This window comes from Tiliqua scincoides, chromosome 8 (assembly GCF_035046505.1).
Source record: "Tiliqua scincoides isolate rTilSci1 chromosome 8, rTilSci1.hap2, whole genome shotgun sequence".
Taxonomy (NCBI): domain Eukaryota; kingdom Metazoa; phylum Chordata; class Lepidosauria; order Squamata; family Scincidae; genus Tiliqua; species Tiliqua scincoides.
This window is the reverse complement of record NC_089828.1, coordinates 32402516-32423230: the sequence shown is the minus strand read 5'-3', so window position 1 is coordinate 32423230 and position 20715 is coordinate 32402516. Positions and strand designations below refer to the sequence as shown.

The 20715-nt window shown below is 44.5% G+C and overlaps 1 protein-coding gene across 6 annotated transcripts in view; it reads right to left on the bottom strand.

Moving 5' to 3' along the window:
• GATAD2A (GATA zinc finger domain containing 2A) overlaps window positions 1-20715 on the bottom strand; it is a 72704-nt gene that overhangs the window by 34510 nt on the left and 17479 nt on the right. For 4 of the 6 annotated variants that reach the window (XM_066636106.1, XM_066636116.1, XM_066636114.1 and 1 more), the window contains exon 1: window positions 17234-17382. The exons of 1 other annotated variant lie outside the window; for it this stretch is intronic. The gene's annotated coding sequence lies outside the window, so the exon portion shown is untranslated. Of the gene's footprint in view, window positions 1-17233; window positions 17383-17735; window positions 17876-20715 lie in introns of those variants that run through there. One more of the 6 variants, XM_066636112.1, reaches the window with a different exon arrangement.

The window sequence follows — 20715 nt, the reverse complement described above, 5'->3', positions numbered from 1 at the left end:
AGGCTGAGAACACAGAAGCGGGCCACGGTTACCTAGCAGGTTCCATAGTCTAGAGGAGATTCATACCTGGGTCTCCCTCAGTCTCACATAAATTTCTACATCACACTGCATCTCAGGAAAGTTCAACAGAAAGCAACTGGTCTCAGCTTGCCCATCAGCAACCAACACGGTGTGAAGATGAACCCAGGTGCAGAGTCCAATACTCCATCCATAACTACAATCACGCTAGCTTACTAATGGCAGTCAACAGGTTATTGATTCGTGGTTGCAAGGAGACCCAAATCATGACTGTATCCGAGACCTAGAGCAAAAGCAAGACTTTGTTTTCAGTCCTGGTGGATTTGTTCAAGACAAGGCCTTAAAATGGTCACCACAATACTATGCTGGCTCCAGCCCAAAACTTAATATAGCAAAGCCACACCAGCTTCAGTCTGGTGCCTGAAAAGAGCCTGGGCTTCCCACCTCTAACACAAAAGCTCCCCCAATACCATCGACATCACTGCCAACCCACAAACAGGACACTCATTTCATAAAGGCCTAGTGGCTCTTCTCCACTTCCCTGTGCCATACCCAGTAAACAGTTAACACAGGAAGAAGTCTCTTGACTCACTGCAAAAATAAAATCCATCTGGAAAGGAAAAAGTTCTGACGGGGCTAAAATCACACGTCATTTTTAAACTGAGAAATATATTGCCAGGAAGGAAATATTTGGACAACTCAACATGGGAGACACATACAAAAGAACCAAGATGACAGTCAGATGGGCAGAGCAATTAGTGGTGGTTGGAGAACTACAGAGATCAGTGACAGAAAAATCAGAAGTAGGTGGGAAGAGAAAAGCAGCATAGGTAATAAAAATACACATCTCAAAAAAGGTGGAAAAGGGGCAACCCAAATTATCAGGGGGTCAATCCCTAGGGTAGAAGTTTCTCCAAGAGAAAAGGGCAAAAGTATTTCAGAATTTTTAATATAGGAAAAGCAGCAGAACTAAGAGTGGGACAGAGTTTTATAAAATGACGCCTGACAGTGGAGTTCCCTTAAAAGAGGGTTGAATAAATTCAAAGAAAAGGTGGCAATGTGGAACCTCCTTGCCCAGAGGCAGTCTGACTTGGAATACCAGATGCTGAGGACAAACCAGACGGCTCGCCTTCCTGCCCTGTATATGGATTTTGAGGGCATCTGAGGAAGAATAGATGGAGTATTGGGCCAGTACGTCCACAACCACATCACAAAGTACACATACGTAAAGGTATGTTGCTACTATGAATTAAATTCAAAATGCTTCTGTGACACCCCAAGGTCTTTCGGGTGCTACTTGTACAACTTTCTTTGATTCTTTATTATAAAGGCCATCTTATCATTGCACTAAATGCAGAATTCAGGATCCCAAGAACCTCTACTTGAATCTGGAATTTTAAAATTTTAATTAAAAAAAACTTTTTAAAGGAAAGATGACTGAAACCAAAGTTCTAGTTCTTAAGGTTGCAAAGGCTCCACTGACACCAGGTGAACCCATATATAAAGGGTAGTGGCTATAACTCAGAAAACTCATTCCAAATGGGGAGAGGGGAAGCAAGCCACTCTCTCTCTTGCGCAAGCAACCTGACCTGTTACAATTAGGAATCTCCCTTATAGGGACCTTGTCTCCATCTGTACATCAGCTGATCAACCTTCAGTCTCACTGTGCAAAGTGCAAGCACTGTGCTGATGCTGAAGCAAGCAACTGTGGATCAAGAGGCTTTGGGGTCAGATGGTCTACACAGCTTGCTCAGGTGTGTCATCTCCCTTGCACTCTGGCCAGGGGATGATAGCTCTTGGAAGTCTGAACCAGACCCTTTTCTTAACTATTGAGTCCAATCAAGGGATGCTAAAGGGCGAGCTACACAATATGGAACATCTGCAATAGTTGGTTTAAGACTTTGTTCAAAGCATCCCCAGTTGCAGGCTTAGAGGGGATCAAGGTGTCAGGAAAATACAAGTTACAGTGCTGTATGGCTTTAGACTATCAGGGGTGGGGAGGTCATGTGCATGAATTCCCCCCTTCCTGAACAATAATCAGTCATTCTGTGTACTGAGAGGGTAAGAAACAGAACAGTGCTGCAGTTTGCACGCTGGACTAAAGCCAGCAAGACTCACATTCTCCCAGCTCAGTTACTGGATGACTTTGGGCCAGGGATCACTCATTCAGTCTCAGCTTAAACTACCCCACAGAGTCACTGCAAAGATAAAATGTGATTAATAAGTGAATATAGCACTTTTCTAACATGCTTCATCCACACCTTATTTCAATAACTCTCCTGAAAATTACGCTATTATTCCCCTATTGCAAATGCAGGAGGTGAAAAGTTGAGAGACTTGGTTAAGGCCACACTAACGAAAAAAGGGGAAAGAGGGAGAAACATTTCTAACCCACCGTAATAATTATTAACATAAAACTGCCTTGCTGGATTGGAACACAGGCCGATCTATTTCAGTACTCCTACTTCCAACAGCAACCAGTCAGATATCACCAGGCATGACAGCAACAAATCTTATCCTCAACACCTGGTCTTTGGAGAACAGTGTCACAGAACATGGAGCTCCCACTCCTCAAGATCACAGATAGCTGCCATTAAGGGCTAGCAAGACCCATCTTCACATATTTGTCAAAATCTTTAAAAAGCCAACTGAGTGACCACTAGCAGATTCTGGGGTAGAGGAGTCCAGAAAATTATGTCAGAAGATGAGCCCCAGCAGGATCAAACAAAAAGTCCATTTAGTCCCTTATCCTACTTCCAATAGTGCTCAAGAGGACTTTTCTGAAAAGTCCATGAGAGAGAACACATTTATTATAGAAGGGTGGCTCCCAGGATCTGGTACCTGGGAGGTATGCAGTCTCTGAACACAGAGGAACTTTCTCTTACACAATCACACCTACTGCAAAATATTTCAAAAATTCTTTCAATTTTTAGTTCACCTCTCCCAAAGTAGGCAACTTTCAAAATCCTACAAATGATACCCTCATATTACTTTCCTACTGGCCATCTGCACTATTTCACACCCTTGCTAACCAGCAACATAACTTAACTATGGCCACATTGTGAATTTGAATGTGGGCTATATGAAGGCCCAGCAACATCGGATCTAGCTACAGACTCCTTCCTGAGTCCAAAACAAAACATGAGCAAAGGGCTTGCCATCTCACTCCTCCCCAACATGAATAGCCATAGAGGGTTCTGGCAAAGGACTCCCCTGATTACAATGTTTGATCACACACCAATACACAGGCAAAGGGTTCACTAAGAGAGAGCCATTATTTTCCTGATCAAAATCGACTTCCCCCTGCCATCAAGCTGTTCTTAGCTCTCCTGCAGAATGGCAGACCTGTGTCATACCTTCCCATTATTCCTCTCCTTCCCATTACGAAGCCAATAGCAACTTTGGGCAAAGAAATCAGTCAGAAAAACAACACTAAGGGTGGAGACAAGAAGGTTTAGCATGCACTGTCCCCTAGTATTGCAACCCCCTCCCCCCATACGCAGACAATAGAATAAGGATGCTCCTGATAAGGAAAATATGAAGCTGCCTTCTAGTGAGTCAGATTCTTAACGTGCAATCCTAACCCCTTATGTCAGTGCTTTCCAGCTTTCCAGCACTGACATAAGGGCAATGAAGCTCCGAGGTAAGGGAACAAACATTCCCTTACTTTGAGGAGGCCTCTGTGAGTGACACCCAACTGCAGGATGCAGCACATGTCCCATTGGTACTGCTATGTCAGTGCTGGAAAGCACTGACATAAGGGGTTAGGATTGCACCCTTAGTCTATCTGGGTTAGTACTGTCTTCAAGTGGCAGTGACCATGAGCCAGGATGGTGTAGTGGTTTGGGAGCTGAACTTAGACCTGGAACATCCAGGGTAAAATCCCTGTTTAGCCATGAAGCTTCCTGGGTGACCTTGGGCTAGTCACTATCTCTCAGCCTCACCACCTCACAGAACAGCTGTGGGGATCTAAGAAGGGTTCCCCACACCACCCTGAGCTCCCTGGGGGAAGGGCTGAATAAAAGTGTAAAAATTAAATAATAAATATCCAGGGTTTCAGAAGAGGAAGTTTCCCAAGCCTCTTGCATGCAAATCAGGTGCTCTACCACTGAGCTATGGTTCCTCCATAACCACATACATCACACATAGTTTGGGCCCCAAGTTTCCCTGCCCTACTCATATTCTCAGGCAAACTGCTTTAGAGACACGGTTGTTGTTCACAAGAGAGATGAGTGAAGCAGTGGGAGGAAAAGTGGTGTAAGGAGACTTAAGCCTACAGTTTGCTTCCCACAAGAGAAAAGAATTAATGCACAAAACAGAAAGTAAGGTGCATGTGTTTGTGGGATCCAACCAAAACGATTCTAGGGGAGGGGGTCAGGGGCCCTGCAGGCCAGGTCTTTGGTTGCCTATTTTAATTACACAGGACATAATGAAAACCACCCCTCATATTAAGCAAAAATACAAGTGAGCAACAAGAAATAAAATTAAGCAAAACTGAGATTTGGCCTTTAGGGCTGGCACTGTGGACAAGTACCGTCCCCCCATCACCCCCAATTGAATATTCTGCAAGTTTAGAAAGAGGAAAAACACCCAGCAGCCAGAACTGGCAACACCCTACTGTCTTGTGGAGTACAAACCCCACTCTGCTGGCCTGGCCCTCTGTCACGGGTTAATCACAGCCTCTCTGACTTCTAAATTTCTCAAGAGGGAGTTGCCAGAGAACTCATCTGGTTGCTTAGCAACCACCTTGGGGACCTTACACCGTGGACACCATTTCAAGAGGCACAATAGGCCCCTCATCATAATCTTAAAAAAATGTATTTATGAAAGTTACTAAGTTTTGCCACAGTTCCAGCTATGCACATTTACATCTCCAATTTATTTTGTTCTTTAAAAAAATGGGTCTTAACGGCACCTTTCAAGATTTCTCTCTCTCTCTCTCTCTCTCTCTCTCTCTCTCTCTCTCTCTCACACACACACACACACACAGAAAAGTGGAGTTCTTAATTTAGCCACAAAGGGACAGGGGTGGCAACGAGGGAAAGTATAATTACTAAACTGAAAGGCTTCCTACTGTCTGGGTAATTTTCTCAGGTTTGGCATGGAGGGGGCGAAGCAATCTCACGGACCCAGAACTGTAATGGCCAATGTGTGCTTGCCCACAAAACATTGTCCCAAAATCGCCATGCCGGGTCACCTGGGCCACAGAACTGCAAATTCAGGGCATCTAACAGTCCAGAGAATCCCAGTTTGGATTAAGGACCCCTCACCATTGCTGAGAAAACACTGAGGGCTGAAATGGTTACAACATGGCCAATGCAAGTATTTCCAACATGTATGAATTACACTTACAGCATGAGTGGGCTAATTTGCATATAGAGTTAGCATGCCAGAAGCTCATCCAACCAGGCCACTGAGATGATAAATCTGCATGTAATCACACCAGTGAATGTGGCAAGTGTGTTTTCTACACAATGAGGTTCGTGGAAGACTTACTTCAGCCCTTAGTGACACAGCAGCTCTAACCCCAAATTCTGTTTTTATCAACCCAAATTTCCAGAACATGCAACACAGGTCCAGTCATTCTCCCTTCTCACCCATTTTCAAAGCACATACATGGAATGACCTCATCCTCTTCTCTCCAAGACATCCTCAAAACCTACCACTCCCATGAAGCCTTTTAGCTTCACCTCTCACCATCAATGGAAACTCAGTCTATAAACTTGTAACTGCGCTGGCACAAATCAACCCACCCGTAAGCCTTCTCCCTGCATTTTCTCTCCCTCTCTTGAAATTTAGATTGTCAACTCCTTGGGGCAAAGACTTTACCTCTTTACTTCTGCTAACCATCTGTAAATCGCAATATGCCATAGAAGTTGATGCCTCCATGATTTTGAAACAACTAACTTTCTTTGGATCAGTTCTTAAAAATGAGGCAAGGACAATGCACTTTCAGGCAAGTCCCGAAGACCACAATGAAAACAAGAGAGGGGAACACAATAAAGGATGAGGGATGATTTCGATATTGTCACCAGACACACTGTAGAAGCAAGCTACTCACCTCTTCAGCAGTGCACGTGATGGAATTACAAATTTTAAACAAAACCCGAGGTACAGTATTTCTCCCCTGCCTGAATTGTGGCCACAGAGGGCAAAATGCAATGATTGAGTTTTAATTTAGAAACCCTGACCTTTCTCTATAGTGGGAGAAAAAATAAGACATTATGATAAACTGTGTAAGACAAGGAAATCAAAGTAGTACCTTCAATACAACCAAATTTAATTACCTCTGGGCAAAGGTGCCAAATAATATCACCTTGAAAAAAGGTGCTTAGTGGCCAGAAGACAGATGGGATTTTTGAAACTACCTGAATTTTTACAACTGCACAAACCTACAACTCTGACAATTATAAGCCAGGAATACCCTAAGAATCAGCATCTCTCTCCACTGGTCATTATACCTTTTAAAAAAAAAACCAGAGTTCTAGCACAGTCATCTGACTTAACTAAGCCCTTGTCTTGTTTTCACTGAATGGCAGCCATTCAGCCTAACTGAAGGCCCAATCCTATCCAGCTTTCCAGTACTGATAACAGTCATGCCATTGGGGTGCATGCTGCATCCTGCGGTAGGAGGGGAGTCACAGAGGACTCCCCAATGTAAGGAGACTTCTATTCCTTTACCAAGGAGCTGCATTGAGGCTGCTGGAAAGTTAGGCCCTAAGTGTATTGATTCGCAACCTGCTTTCTAGAATAATTTGAATTATTACAAATATGATTCTTGTTCTGCTTCAGATGGTGTGCCAGCTGCATTCTTTACAAGAGAAGCTCATACATGAATAGCTGATGAATATCATTACAGCAGATGAAGCTTACTCCCAGGAAAGGGTGCCTGGGATGGCAGCCTTGGAGCCTGCTCCTATGCGTGTCTACTCAGTTGTAAGCCCCATTGCAGCGGATGAAGCTTACTCCCAGGAAAGGGTGCCTAGGATGGCATCCTTGGAGCCTGCTCAAGGCCAAGCGCAAGGACGGGTGAGTGGGAGCCCGCACAGGTCTGTTCAAGAGTAAGCCCCGATGTAGTCCCTGGGCTACTCCCAGGAAGGTATGGAGGGCTGTAGCCTCAGCCTCCTCCTGTGCAGGTCTACTCACAAGTAAGCCCCGCTGTAGTCAGTGAGGCTTCTTCCCAGGAAGGTGTGGAGGGCTGCAGCCTCAGCCCCCTCCTATGCAGGTCTACTCACAAGTAGTCAGTGAGGCTTCCTCCCAGGAAAGTGGAGAGGACTGCAACCTGAGAGCTCCAACCAACTTGTCTGCTCAGAAGTCCCATTGTAGTCAATGGGGCTTACTCCCAGGATAGTGTGGAGAGGGTTGCAGCCTGAGGGAGGGCGGGCAGGCGGGCAGGCAGGGTAGAAGCCCCCCCCCCCCTGGCTTCTTCTCTTCCCCACCTCTGGAGTCTGTGTCCTTTTTTCCTTCCAGCAGGGTGTCTCTGGAAGGTGGGGGGAGTTTTTTAGTATCCATGTAAGATAAGCAGATGTCATAACCAACATATGTATTGAAATCCTGGAAGATCTGGTGAGGCGGTAGATGTGGTGTCAGCAGTGGCCCCTTTAAGGGTAAGGCCTGGGCATCCAGCAGAGTGTGCTGTACAGCTGCAGCCACTTGAAGGCAATAGGGCCCTCAGGGATATAAGGAGCACCTGAGGCAGGAAGAGGGGTGTGGGTTGGAGGTAGGAGAGGAGACTGACTTGGCTTATTGACTTGGATCCTCTGACTAATTTGACTGACTTACTTTGGAATCTGACCTTGGACTGTGACTTGGCTTATTGACTTTGGACTCTGCCCTGGATACTCTGACTTTGTGACTAATGGACTGCTAGAGACACTGGAGTTTGAAGTGTGGCTGCTGTGCCCAAGACCTGCTGATGACCCAGGGTCTGCTGTAGTGGTGGGAGGCTGCTAGCAGGAGAGAGGGCATCTGCAGGTTGAACAGGCAAGCTACCCTGGAGGTGGGGTCCAGCAGGACTGCAGGGCAGAACCAGGGTCGTTTGTTGGGGGAAAGAAGGGGAGCTAATTTGCTTAAAGTGGGCATAATTCTCCAGGCAGAGAATGGCCTTGGAATCAGGCAAAACACCATAGAGGACGAGGCGTCTGAAAACACAGGACAAGAATGTATGACAAAACTAACTAAAAGCTACAAGAGGGGGCTACATTATAAAAATGGGACCTATAAGAGCATAAAGGTAAAAAAACTATATATACAGTATTATCTTCATTTTAGATGTCAAAAGTGTTTTGTGACTCCTGAGGTTTTTTTTCCTCCAGAAAACTGGTCCAAATGGCTCTTTGAGTGTTTAAGGGTGCCGACCCCTGCCCTAGACAGACCTGGCCTCAGTCATTCTTGCTCCAGTAACTTCTTGACTATTGCAACACACTATGTGGGGATGCCCTTAGAAAAGACTCTTGTCTGTAACAAGCCCAAAAGATTTTAGAAATCTAGTCTTAGGTTATCTGTACTGGCTACCTATTCGTTTCCAAGTGCCGTTTCTTACCTTTAAAACCCTAAAAGCTTGGGACTTGATGCCCACATGTTCCCCATACAAGCCTGCCTTTACACACTGTGAAACATCTGGAGTTCTGGCTCTGGATCCTCTCCATAAGAAACAGGGTTTTTTTGGTCGAGGTCCTGATGTTCTAAAATGCCTCCCTAGAGAGGTTTGTATGGCCCCCACCAGGTTGTGTCTCCAGATCTTCATTGAGCAGTTGCCTCTTTGCAGAGGTCTTTGGTGGAAAGGTGAAATTTAAATAGAAATAAAAGAAAAACATACATAAGAACACAGATGAATGTCATGGAAGGTTTGCTGAAAGAGGAAAACACATGGACGAAATCTGAAATGTGGTTATAACTGAAAACGGTTGAAAGAACAAAGTTATGGTATTACTGTATACTATAGAATTGAGTTTGTTTGATATTGTTATGATCATTTGTATCTCTAAGTTCACTGGTGGAAGAAAAGCAAGACAATTATTAAAATAAGTCCACATTCTGGTTTCAGCAACCCATCATGAAACTATTCACTTATTTGCTTCAATTATCCTCCCTTGCCCTCAGTGACATCACCACACAGACCAGTTCAATTGGCTGTACAGTAATACATCATTCCATTTATTATATGATTGTAAGGAATCCAGGAATGAGGAAGCAGCATTAGCCAGGTAAGGACAATGATGCCAAAGCAGCAGGGGAGGCAGATGTGCACCCCAACAAAACTGCTTGATCTGATCTAAAAGTCAAAGGCAAGTAAAACTGGGAGCCTTCCTGTTTGTCAGCATATTCAAATGTTATGATACCTACTTTCATGATTTGCAACTAGCCTCCAGAATTTAAAGTTTTCTGGCCCTCAGGAAGCTAAAGCCCCCCAGGACAAGAAAGAGAGCAATTGATACCCAGGGAACTTTCTGGAAGCAGTCACTTCAAAGAGGGTGCCAAATCACACTGGAGGATGTTGTGAGGGAGTAGAGCTGAATGGGACTAGACAGAGTAGAGCACCAACTGCACCATACTATGGGGGATGCCTTCCTTCCCAACTTGGTGGCTTCCTCACTATCATCTTGCACCCTGACTGTCATGCCAACTTACTGACAAACAACTACCTTCAAATCCAGATGTTAAAATAGCAAGGGCTGGGAAAATATTAGGTGAACTACTCAAGACTGGGATGTTTGCCAAACACGCGCGCGCACACACACACTGATGCAACACCATGACATGACTATGCAACATCCTCAGCTCTTTCCTTGCCCATTCCTAGAATTAGTGGCAGAGTCACAAAGTGGGATAGGGGCTTTTTCCACAGCAGCACATGGATGTGAAGCAAACATGGGGGGCACTTTCCCCAGTAAGATGACAGTTGAACTACAATTTCTGCCAGCGACATCCCTGCTCCCCCCCCCAAACAACTTGGGGTGGAGGAACCAAGAGATAGCAATAAGATCTCAAAGCACTATTAGTTTCATACTACTGACTGACACTCCATTCACCTTTATGCAAGAGGGGCCACCCAAAACATAGCAGCTCTCAGTCCATCACAATATTTAGAACCCTCACCTTTATAAAATGCCCTTACAAGGCAGCTTGACAGGTAGATACATATATAAAAATAAACATCAGTTGAATAACAAAAAAACACAGTTCAGCATAGAAATTCAGCTACACCTAATTACTCAATTAAGAGCCAGCAATAATAAAACTCAATAAAAAATGCCTTTTAGGGCCCATCAAAAATTGGGAAGCAAGGGGAATTGGTGAATATCCCTGGAAAGAGAAGTCCACAACTGTGGAGCTGCTACAGAAAAGGCACTGCCTCTGGCACCTGCTGAATCAATCAGAGTTAAGGACAGATCATAAAACGCAGTGTGGGAAGCTAATCTCAGGATTTGGGTTGGTCCAATATGTAGTACAGTACTTGGCATTTACTAAAGCAGGGAAATGAACCATTCAGAATTTGATGTTCTGATTCAGGTTCATCAGATTTTTCAGCTCTCTACTCCAGGTACCAATTTTAAGAGGTCCAGGAACCAATTCAAAACATTCCCTAAAGCAGTGTTTCTCAAACTGTCAACTGGGACCCAATAGGTGGTTCACAAGCCAATTTCAGATGAGTCACCATTCATTTCAATGTGTAATTCATTTTTAATATATTAGACTTGGATGCTACCATGATATTTGACTGCATTTGGGAAAATGTTACTATGTACAGTTCAGGGAGGTATCCACAGATTCACTTATCCATGGATCAGGTTTGGCACTTGCCTCCTCTGGAGCCCAGGGGAACTCTGCTCCCCTCACCTCTGTAGGGTCCTCTGAGCCCAGCAGAGGCCACTGATGTTCGACAGTGAAAAAAAAGACTGAGGCCAGCAATGGAAAAAAGTCACTTCCAGTGTATCTGTGAAATCAGTTTCTCAGTGGAGCTCTCCTCATCTCCAGAGGTTGAGGGGAGACATTTGCCCATATCTGTGGTTTCACTTAACCGTGGGGGGTTCTGGAATGGAACCTCCATGGATACCGGGGCACGCCTGTATACCCTTTTAACAAAGATATTTGATGGGGCTTACTCTCAAGTAAGTGTGGATAAGATTGCAGCCTTTGGGATGTTTGAGGAATTTTTTTTTAACATATCAGCAACTGCTTGGGAGGGTTAGGAGGGTTTTTCATTATTTTAAATAAATTTTTAAACTTATACTTATTGTAAGCTTTTAATTTACTTAATTTGGCTTTGTCATATGGGGAAGGTTATAAGTTTTCCTGCATGATGAAGTCACTTCTGGCCACAACATCACTTCCAAGTTAATGACACCACTTCCAGTAAGTCCCAACAAAATGTCATTCTAAAAAGTGGGTCCCGGTGCTAAAAAGTTTAAATCTTAAAACATATAGACGAACAAGCCTTGCCGAGAGAGAATTAGCATGGCTTCTGTAAGGACAAGTCTTGCCTCACGAACATTTTAGAATTCGTTGAAAAAGTCAAAAGGCATGTGGATGCAGGAAAACCTGTGGATATTATATATCTGGATTTTCAGAAGGCGTTTGACACAGTCCCTCACCAAAGGCTGCTGAGAAAACTCCACTGCCAGGGAATTAGAGGGCAGGTCCCCTCACGGATTAGGAACTGGTTGAGGACCAGGAAACAGAGAGCAGGTGTCAATGGACAATTTTCACAATGGAGAGAGGTGAAAAGTGGTGTGCCCCAAGGATCTGTCCTGGGACCAGTGCTTTTCAACCTGTTCATAAATGACCAGGAGACAAGGTTCAGCAGCGAGGTGGCTAAGTCTGCAGAGAACACCAAACTTTTTTGAGTAGTGAAGACCAGAAGAAATTGTGAGGAGCTCCAGAAGGATTTCCTGATTTTAGAAGTGGGTTACCTTTGAATGCCAGATGCAAGGGAGGGCACCAGGATGCAGGCCTCTTGTCTTGGGTACTCCCTGAGGCATTTGGTGGGCCACTGTGAGGCACAGGAAGCTGGACTAGATGGGCCTATGGCCTGATTCAGCAGGGCTCTTCTTATGTTAAGTTGAGAACCACTGCCCAAAAGTGTAATCAAACAATCTTATGTAATGGGTTGTCTTAACAGAGGGGAAAACATTAAGGGTTAACAAAACATACACAACAGAATAAAAAAATAAAACAATCATACAATGGAAAGCTGAGGACTGGATTACTGAACCAGGTACTATTTTGTATTTAGGGGTTTCGTTTCAGTTCAAGGCAACCAAGAATTTTAGGATTGGGTTCAGTTCCTGGTTCAGGGAGAAAAATCCCTCTTCAAGTAAATTTTCAATTTCAAATTTGACTTCACCTCCTGGTTCAAAGTATTCATGCACTGTCAGTAAGCCTTTATAACAACCCTTCAGGGAAGACTGACATTTACAATTCAATATTACAGACCAAAAGCCAAATTATTTCTTCAGGCCTGTTTCCACTTTTGGAGCCAGCTACTCTGTCTAGGCTCACCCCCCACCTTGGGGGTTGATTTTCTCTCTGTCTCCTGACCACCACCACCACCCCTCTAGGCACAGTGGTTCTCAAACTTTCGGCTACAGGACCCATTTCTTAGAATGAGAATCTATCAGGAACCACCAGAAGTGATGTCATGACCAGAAGTGACGCCATCAAGCAGGAAAATCTTTAACACTCCTCAGCTGCCATCCTACCCATACTTACCCAGGCATAAGTCCCATTTACTGTCATGGCTAAAAGCATATACAGAGAACCCTGCTAAAAGTACAGATGTGTCACATTTCCCCAAATGAGGTCACATACCATAGTAGCGTCAAGTCTAATGTATTAAAGACAAAATATTGAAATAAATGGGGACCCACCTAAAATTGGCTCTTGACCCACCTAGTGGGCCCCGACCCACAGTTTGAGAAACACTGCTCTAGCAGGAACCTTGAGAGCTGCTACATTTCACTAGTGTATGGCGCTTCATCAGATCTTATCCTGCCTTGGCCACCTGTAGCAACTAGCTGGCTTTGCAAAGTTGCTTAAAAAAGAACTATTCAACTCAAAGATTTAAAGAAGTCCACAGGCTGAAAGGAGCTAGCGGAAGCCCACAGCTCAGAAGTGAAAGTAAAACCCTGAGCACATTTGCATGCAGGCTAACTTTTAGCCTAAATCTACTGTCCTAGGCCTGGCACATTCAGGAAGTTTAAGCTCCTTCAAAGTCTGTGAAATTTACTTCCAAGGAACGGTATTCAGGCCCAAATGTATAGAAAATAATCCAGGGAGATAAACCACATATGTAAAGAAAGAAGAAGATGCCTTGCTGAATGAGACACAAAGTCCACTAACAGGTGAAGCCTTTGCAAGTTTACTCAGAAGTAAGGTCCATTGAATTCAATGGAATTTGCACCCAAACAAGTGTGTAAAAGATTGCAACCCTTGCCCGTACCTTTTTTCCCCCAACAGGTGCCAGCCCTAGAAAGCCCACCAGCAAAGTATGAAGGACACAGGCTTCCTCCTCAGCACTTGCATTGAGCAGGTAAGACAGCTCCTGAGCATCAAGGTCCACTTTTTTGTTACGCAGTTAGTTGCCTATAACACACCTGTGCTTCATGAATGCACCCCGTCCACAAAAGTAGTTACTTCTCTGATGTTACAGATACTATCCATATTGCAAGAACCAAAAATCCGTCTGGTTCAGGCAGTTAGCTTGTTCTGGAAAGTCAATGAATGAATATACCAGCTTTGTCCCTTGCATATAAGGCACACTTATGAAAACAAATTAGAGCCACACAAATTATATCACACACACAAAAAAAAGACTACAAGCATCTCTGACTCACATCTAAACCCAGACACAGAATTGTTGATTTCAAGATAACTCTGGAGCAGGGGTGCCCAAACCCCGGCCCGGGGGCCACTTGCGGCCCTCGAGGCCTCTCAGTGCGGCCCTCAGGGAGTCCCCAGTCTCCAATGAGCCTCTGGCCCTCTGGAGATTTGTTGAAGCCCGCACTGGCCCAATGCAACTTCTCTCAGCATGAGGGCAACTGTTTGACCTCTCATGTGAGCTGTGGGATGAGAGCTCCCTCCACTGCTTGCTCTTTCACGTCTGTGATGCAGTAGCAGCAGCAAAGGAAAGGCCAGCCTTGCTTTGTGCAAGGCCTTTTATAGGCCTTGAGCTATTGCAAGACCTTCATTCATTCATATAAGTCCATCTTTAATATATTCATTTATGTAAACTTATGTAAATTTATTCAAATTTTAAATGTAAATTAATTCTTTCCCCCCCCCCCCGGCCCCCAACACTGTGTCAGAGAGGTGATGTGGCCCTCCTGCCAAAAACTTTGGACACCCCTGCTCTGGAGGATCAGAGTGACCAGGAAGAGAAGAGACTTAACACAGTGGTTCTCACACATTTAGCACCTGGACCCACTTATTAGAATGAGAATTTGTCAGGACCACCAGAAGTGATGTCATGACCCGAAGTGACATCATCAAGCAGGAAAATTTTTAACAATCCTAGGCTGCAATCCTACTCACACTTACTCAGGCTAAGTCCCATTTACTATCATATATCATAAAAGAATATACATAGTAGCTTGTTAAAAGTACAGGTCTACATTTCCCCAAATGCAGTCACATACCATGGTGGCATCAAGTCTAATGTGTTAAAAAATAAACATTGAAATGAATGGGGACCCACCCGAAATGGGCTCGTGATCCACCTAGTGGTTCCCGACCCACAGTTTGAGAAACACTGACTTAACATACATAATGGTCCAATTCTCAAGAACAGTTTTCATACATGGAGAACTGGGCAAGAGTATGCTGAACTGATCCTTGGATCCCATCCCAGTACACATATGCTTGAGACTTCCACACCGCCAAATCATTAGAACACATGCCTACCGAATATGCACACAGGCTTCTTCCCTGTATAAAAGCAACAAAGAGTGCAGGACACTAAGACAGGGATCTTCAAACTATGGCCCAGGGGTCACATCCAGCCCTGCTGCATCTTGAAATGTTTTTTATTACTTTTTTTTTTGCCAACATTTGACATTTTTACTCATTACATATCATTTTCTCAGTTTAAGCACAGCATTGTTCCTTTGTAATTGCCACATTTCTCCTTTGCCCCAAGTATCATGCTGATTACAAAAATGATCTTATTTATTCATTTAAATTTCTTTCATTTGTAAAGCTGACTTTTTCACCCTGCAAAAATGTGTAAAATATACAATGTGACCCTTGTACTGAAAAGTTTGGAGACCTGCTTTGAGAAGCCAAAACTATGCACACTCACAAAGTCATATCAATTCTAAAGTAAAAGGCTTCAAAACAGATTTAGTAAATAAACAGAATGACAACAAGGAACAAAGTATTTAGCCCTTAAAAATGTAAGAACAGCCTTGTTTGATCCCAGCACCTAGTACTCAGCGGTACACTGCCTCTGTACATGGAGGTTTGATTTGGCCACTATTGTCAGATCTTTTCTCTTCTATGACTTTGTATAATAATTGCTCCTTTTTCTTAAAGCTGGAGGGCAGTGCCACATCTTTTGGTTGCACATTCCACTGCTTAATCACGCCATGTGGAGTTCTTCCTTCTGTCAGCCCTAAGTCTACTGCTGTGGATCAGTTTCACTGGGTTACTCAAGTTCTAGTATGATGGAAGGAGGAAGAGAAATACACACTCTGCTTTCCATTCATTATTTTATTAAAATGCAAGGGGTCCTTTAGAAATTGTAATATATGTATATTTGGGGTTGGGTAAGAAAAGAGAACCCCTTGTGTGCATGTGTAAGTAACAACTCTCCTAAAAAAGAGGATCTCTGCCAGACTAGTGTAGCTAGAAAGCACAATACATAAAGTGGAGAAAGAGATTAAAAGAGCAACAATCACTGGTTCATTATAGGAGTGGGGGTGGAAAGACAAAACCAATACACAGAACCACTTCAACAGAAGAAAAAAAATGCAAGGGGAGACAGGAGGAGTGAAACAACTGTCCTGGAAGGAAGGGAGGGGTTATAAATCCAGGAAGAGGTGGAGCAAGATTGATGGGGGGAGGGGAAGAATATCTCTACACTTCTATTTTGGCTGGGGGGGGAGTTTAAACACAAGCACCTCAGTCTATGAGAACTTTGAGAACCTTTGAAAAAAAGCAAGGGGAAAAATAATTAATTAAGAGGGGACTCTTATTTTGACATAAAATTCTGTCTGGCTGCCAGCCGGGTTAAGAGCAAGGAGATGACACAATTATGCCCCTTAGGTTCCTCATGCCCCCCTATCTCAAAGCTATCTACAGCAACCTCTCCCCTAAGCCCACCTCCAGGGAAAACTGGTGACACATCTTTTGTCTAAAATAAGAAAACCACTTAAGACCCCCCAAAAGAAACACCCCTAAAATTACACACACTTTAGAAGCCTCCCCCCTACATGAAAAGTGGGGCAGCACCATCTTCAAGGCATGCTTTACAATGAAGTGGGGCTCATTCCCCACCCATCCCAGTTTCGCCTGCATCCTAACTTGTAGTTTTTTCTTCCCAAACCGGGAGGAAGGGAGGGAGGGAGTATGTGATGGTGGAAGGAGGAAGAGGAAGCAAGTGAGCAGACTACAGGAGAAGAGAGAAAGGCTCTCTTACAACTTTCTCAAACAAAATGCAAAGACCCATTTGTTGCTTGTTGGGCAGCCTTTCCAGCTCAGACCTGTGCTCACATTCTGGTTTAGGAGGGGAGAAAAAGCCCATTTTTAGAACAAGAAAAAATTTTTTGAAACAAAAATATTGCCACGATGAGGGAGAGTGGCTGGCTGGCTGGCTGGGGAGGAGGTGGCCACGGCCAGAGACCACCCCCAAAAGGCAGCTCCTGAGCGTCCCCTCCCTCTCATCCTCCATTAAACAAGCAAAATCCAGGTTTTTAAGTTGTAATATGTACACCCCCCCTCCCAAATACAAACCCTAACATCTCCTCTTTCGCAAAACCATTTCTAACACTTCCTCTCCAACACTGAGGCTTGGAAGAGAAATCTATGAAGCAAATGAGTTCGAAGTTCTTCCTCCCCCCTTTAGAAGTAGAAGAGGGGGAAAGGCTTAACAGATAGGGGGAAAGGACGACCCTCCCCCCATTAAAGAGAAGTGCCAGATCTGTCATAGAAATGCAACTTTCACCAGAGCCTCCCCGATCCTTCCCAATCCCCCAACTTTTTAAAGAGGTGCACTTACAAGACCACCCGCAGAATCCAGAGAAAGGGAAACAGAGGGATCCACTGCTTGTTCAAGATGATCTGGTTTCCCTCCACCCCCTCCTCAAGGGGGGAGAGGGAGAATCCTCCTATTTTAAACCAGCCGGCAAGATTCCTCCTCCTCTCCCTAGCGCTGCTACCTTCTTGTCCCCTCCCTTTACTAAATGCGCGTCTTCCACATGGAGTCGCTCCGAGGAGCATGCGCGTACAGCGCCTGCCCAATTAGTTTAGTTCCTCCCCCCCACCTCCTCTCTCTTCCATCAAGCTATTAATTAGGTTGCAAGACTGTTTTAAGCCCCCCCCTTTACAGGCTTATCTTTAACCTCTGCGTAAAACGGATCCACCAGAAGAGAGTAACCAGTTTTCAATTCAGGCTACGACCTGGGAAGGCTTAAGGAGGACGCACGGTAAGACCGGGGGGGGGGGGGGGTTTGTGATACCGCTTAGGAAAGGGGGCCCCCTTTTCTCTTCTTACTACCCACCGTCCCTCTTGTGCGCGACACTCTCTCTCCGGGGCCACGTGGAGAGACCGGAGCAGCAGGGCGCACGCAGCGAGTCCAGCTGGGCGCGCGGTGCGCAGCTAGATGGAGGCAGGGGGGCTTCCTTCCACGTGTTGGGGTGCTCAACGACCAGTCGAAAGAGGGAGGCGGCGGCTGCTGCTGCTGCTGCTACATCCGGTCTTGCTGTGCCTCCTGGAGGAGCAGGAACAGCCCAGCTTAACCCAGCCCAGCCCGGGCGTCACTCCCGCAGGGCACTGTCTCTCGTGGGTGAGCTGGGACAGTAAGGGCGCATGCCTATGCCTGTCTATTCAGAAGTAAGTCCCATTGTAGTCAATGGAGCTTACTCCCAGGAAAGTGTGGTTAGGAGTGCAGCCTTAACCAGGTCCCTTGGAGGAAGAGGAGGACTCTGACAACTTAAGTTTGCTTACTCCTGCTCCTAATCATTTCTTTCTGGTGCTGCTTATCTTTAAGCCATTTCTGCCCAACGCTGCATATTCGCAACAGGGAGCAAATGTGTGCACCTGTGGGCCAGGAGGAAATGGGTTAAATAGAGGCAAGAAGGATGTTTTGCCAGTCCTAAGTCAGTTAACTTGCCCATTAACTGATAAAGTGGCAGCTCTCGACTTTAGCAGGACAACAGCAACCACTGGTCCTGGTTCACCACTGCATAATATCTCTTCCAGCGCCACTTCCTGCTCTCTCTTTTTAAACTGTGAGCCCCTTTGGGGCAGGGAGCCATCTGTAAACTGCTTTGAAAAATTCTCTTTTTAAGCAATATATCAGTATTTTAATATGAAACTTGTTAGTGACTCCTAGCCCTAGAAACTGGGTGGGACAGAAATACAGGTAGCTTTTCTTTTGTACGCTTGCAACCACACTTCAGGGAAGGTCATTCTGTTTAAAAGCATCACTTAAGAGATGGTGTATTCTGGCAGAGACAGAGCTAACAGCTGCATCTGGGTTTGCATGCACAACGTCTGTACACCTGTTAGAAATTCATATATTTAAGACATGTTGGAATTAAAAAGGACTTTGAAATACAACTTGGCGCAAAAACAGTAGTATGTTCTTTTGAAAAAAGGGTTGAGGAAAGAGAGGGAAAGCAGCTTTGGTCGCTTCAAGAGGCAGTCATACAACTTCTGGGGTGCCAAAACTAAGGGCTAAAAGGGAAAGGGATCTCAGAAAATGAGCATGCGCCTTTTAAAGGCCCAGTTTATACATTGAGCAGGATGAAGTGGTAAGCATTTTCTTGACATGTACTATTAGCACAGGCAGACAGTAGACAAACTGAATGTTTGAATGCTCTGTCATAGCTGGGTGTGAAGATCCCCTTTAAGGAGAAAACTAGCTTGTCAGGACAAAGCAATCTCCCTGACATGCTCTTTATACAGGTGGCCACAAATTACCTATGAAAGAGTCTGTGTGGATTTATGATTGAAACTATTTAAAGATTGCATGGGGAGTTTGTGGTGGCCACTCTGTAGATGCTGGGTGGTCTTCCTATGTAGACCTGCATTCTGAGGTGATATAAGCAAAGGCAACCTTTAACCCATTTCTGCCTGGCCCACAGGTGTACACATTTGGTCCCTGTTGTGTATATGCATTGTTGGGCAGAAATGGCTTAATGTGTATCTGCTGAATACATGTAGCCACACCAAGCACAGAAGATCAGCTAGGTGACAAGCCCTACTGTCCACAAATGTTTTAGTAAGACAGGACAAAATAGGCACTGGATTACACTAGGGCCTTTTGAAAGAGCCCCATTGTGTATATGCTGTCTGTCTGTCTGTCTGTCTCTCTCTCTCTCTCTCACACACACACACACACACACACACACACAAAAGAGCCTACTCACTGGTACTGACCAAATCAGAAAACCTGCCCAGGTTCCATCTTCTCTATATTATGATCAACAGGTGAAGGAATCTCCTGTTCTTTGCATCAGTCACTTTAGAGAAGACAGTGAGGAGAAAAATTGATGTGAAAAAAAAAGTCTTTAGGGCTGGAAGTTGATTAGATGAGGGTTTTAAGATAAGAAAATTTCCATAACTCAATGGAAGCACATCTGCTCTACATACAGAGGGTACCACATTCTGTTGATAAGATAGCAGAACTGGGATAGCGTTCCTGAGACTTGGAGAGCCTCCATCAATCAGAAGAGAAAATAAGGGTCTAGATGGGCCAGAATCATTGTAGTTATGGATAAGTACCATCATATTTTTTGTGACTATATTATTTGGGTCCACAGAACTTTTTACTGGCTACAGTTCTGAGTCCCAAATCAGCAACTTCTTAATTATTTAAAGCAGTGTTTCTCAAACTGTGGGTTTGAACTACTAGATGGGCCACAAGCCAATTTCAGGTGGGTCTCCATTCATTTCAATGTGTATTTTATTTTTAATATACAGGTTGAACCTCATTACTCACTTGGATGGCAAAAAACACATTATAGCAAACCAATTTAAAAAACAAAGTTTCTTTGCTCTGTTGATTTAAAAACAGCCTTGCTGACCTTTGTAGTGCACACAGAGGCAATCAGTGTCTCTCTAGGCACTTAGGCTTCACTAGGAGGCAGCAATCCTTCCCTTCACCAGGAGCCCCAGCAAGGGGGAAAGAATGGTGATAATCGCTGCCATTTAGCCTTCTTTCACCTGCTCAGGGGGAAGGAAAGAGTGAAGAGAGAATGATTGATGGATTGTCAGCCGGCTGCCCTCTCAGGCATTATTAAATGACTGTTTTCCTTTAATTTAAAGGGCCCTTCTCATCAGCTTTGACATAGAAAAATCTGTGGATACTTAGGTTATACCTGTAATCACTTGTATGACTGTCTCTCTGCAACAGTAGAAAGCAGTTTTTTAAACTGTGATTTTAAAGGGGTGCATTTTTCCCCTTCTCCAGGGATCAGCACATTCCTTCTCATTTGCAGGGATCATTCATGTTGAGTCAAATCTGTGTATAAAAA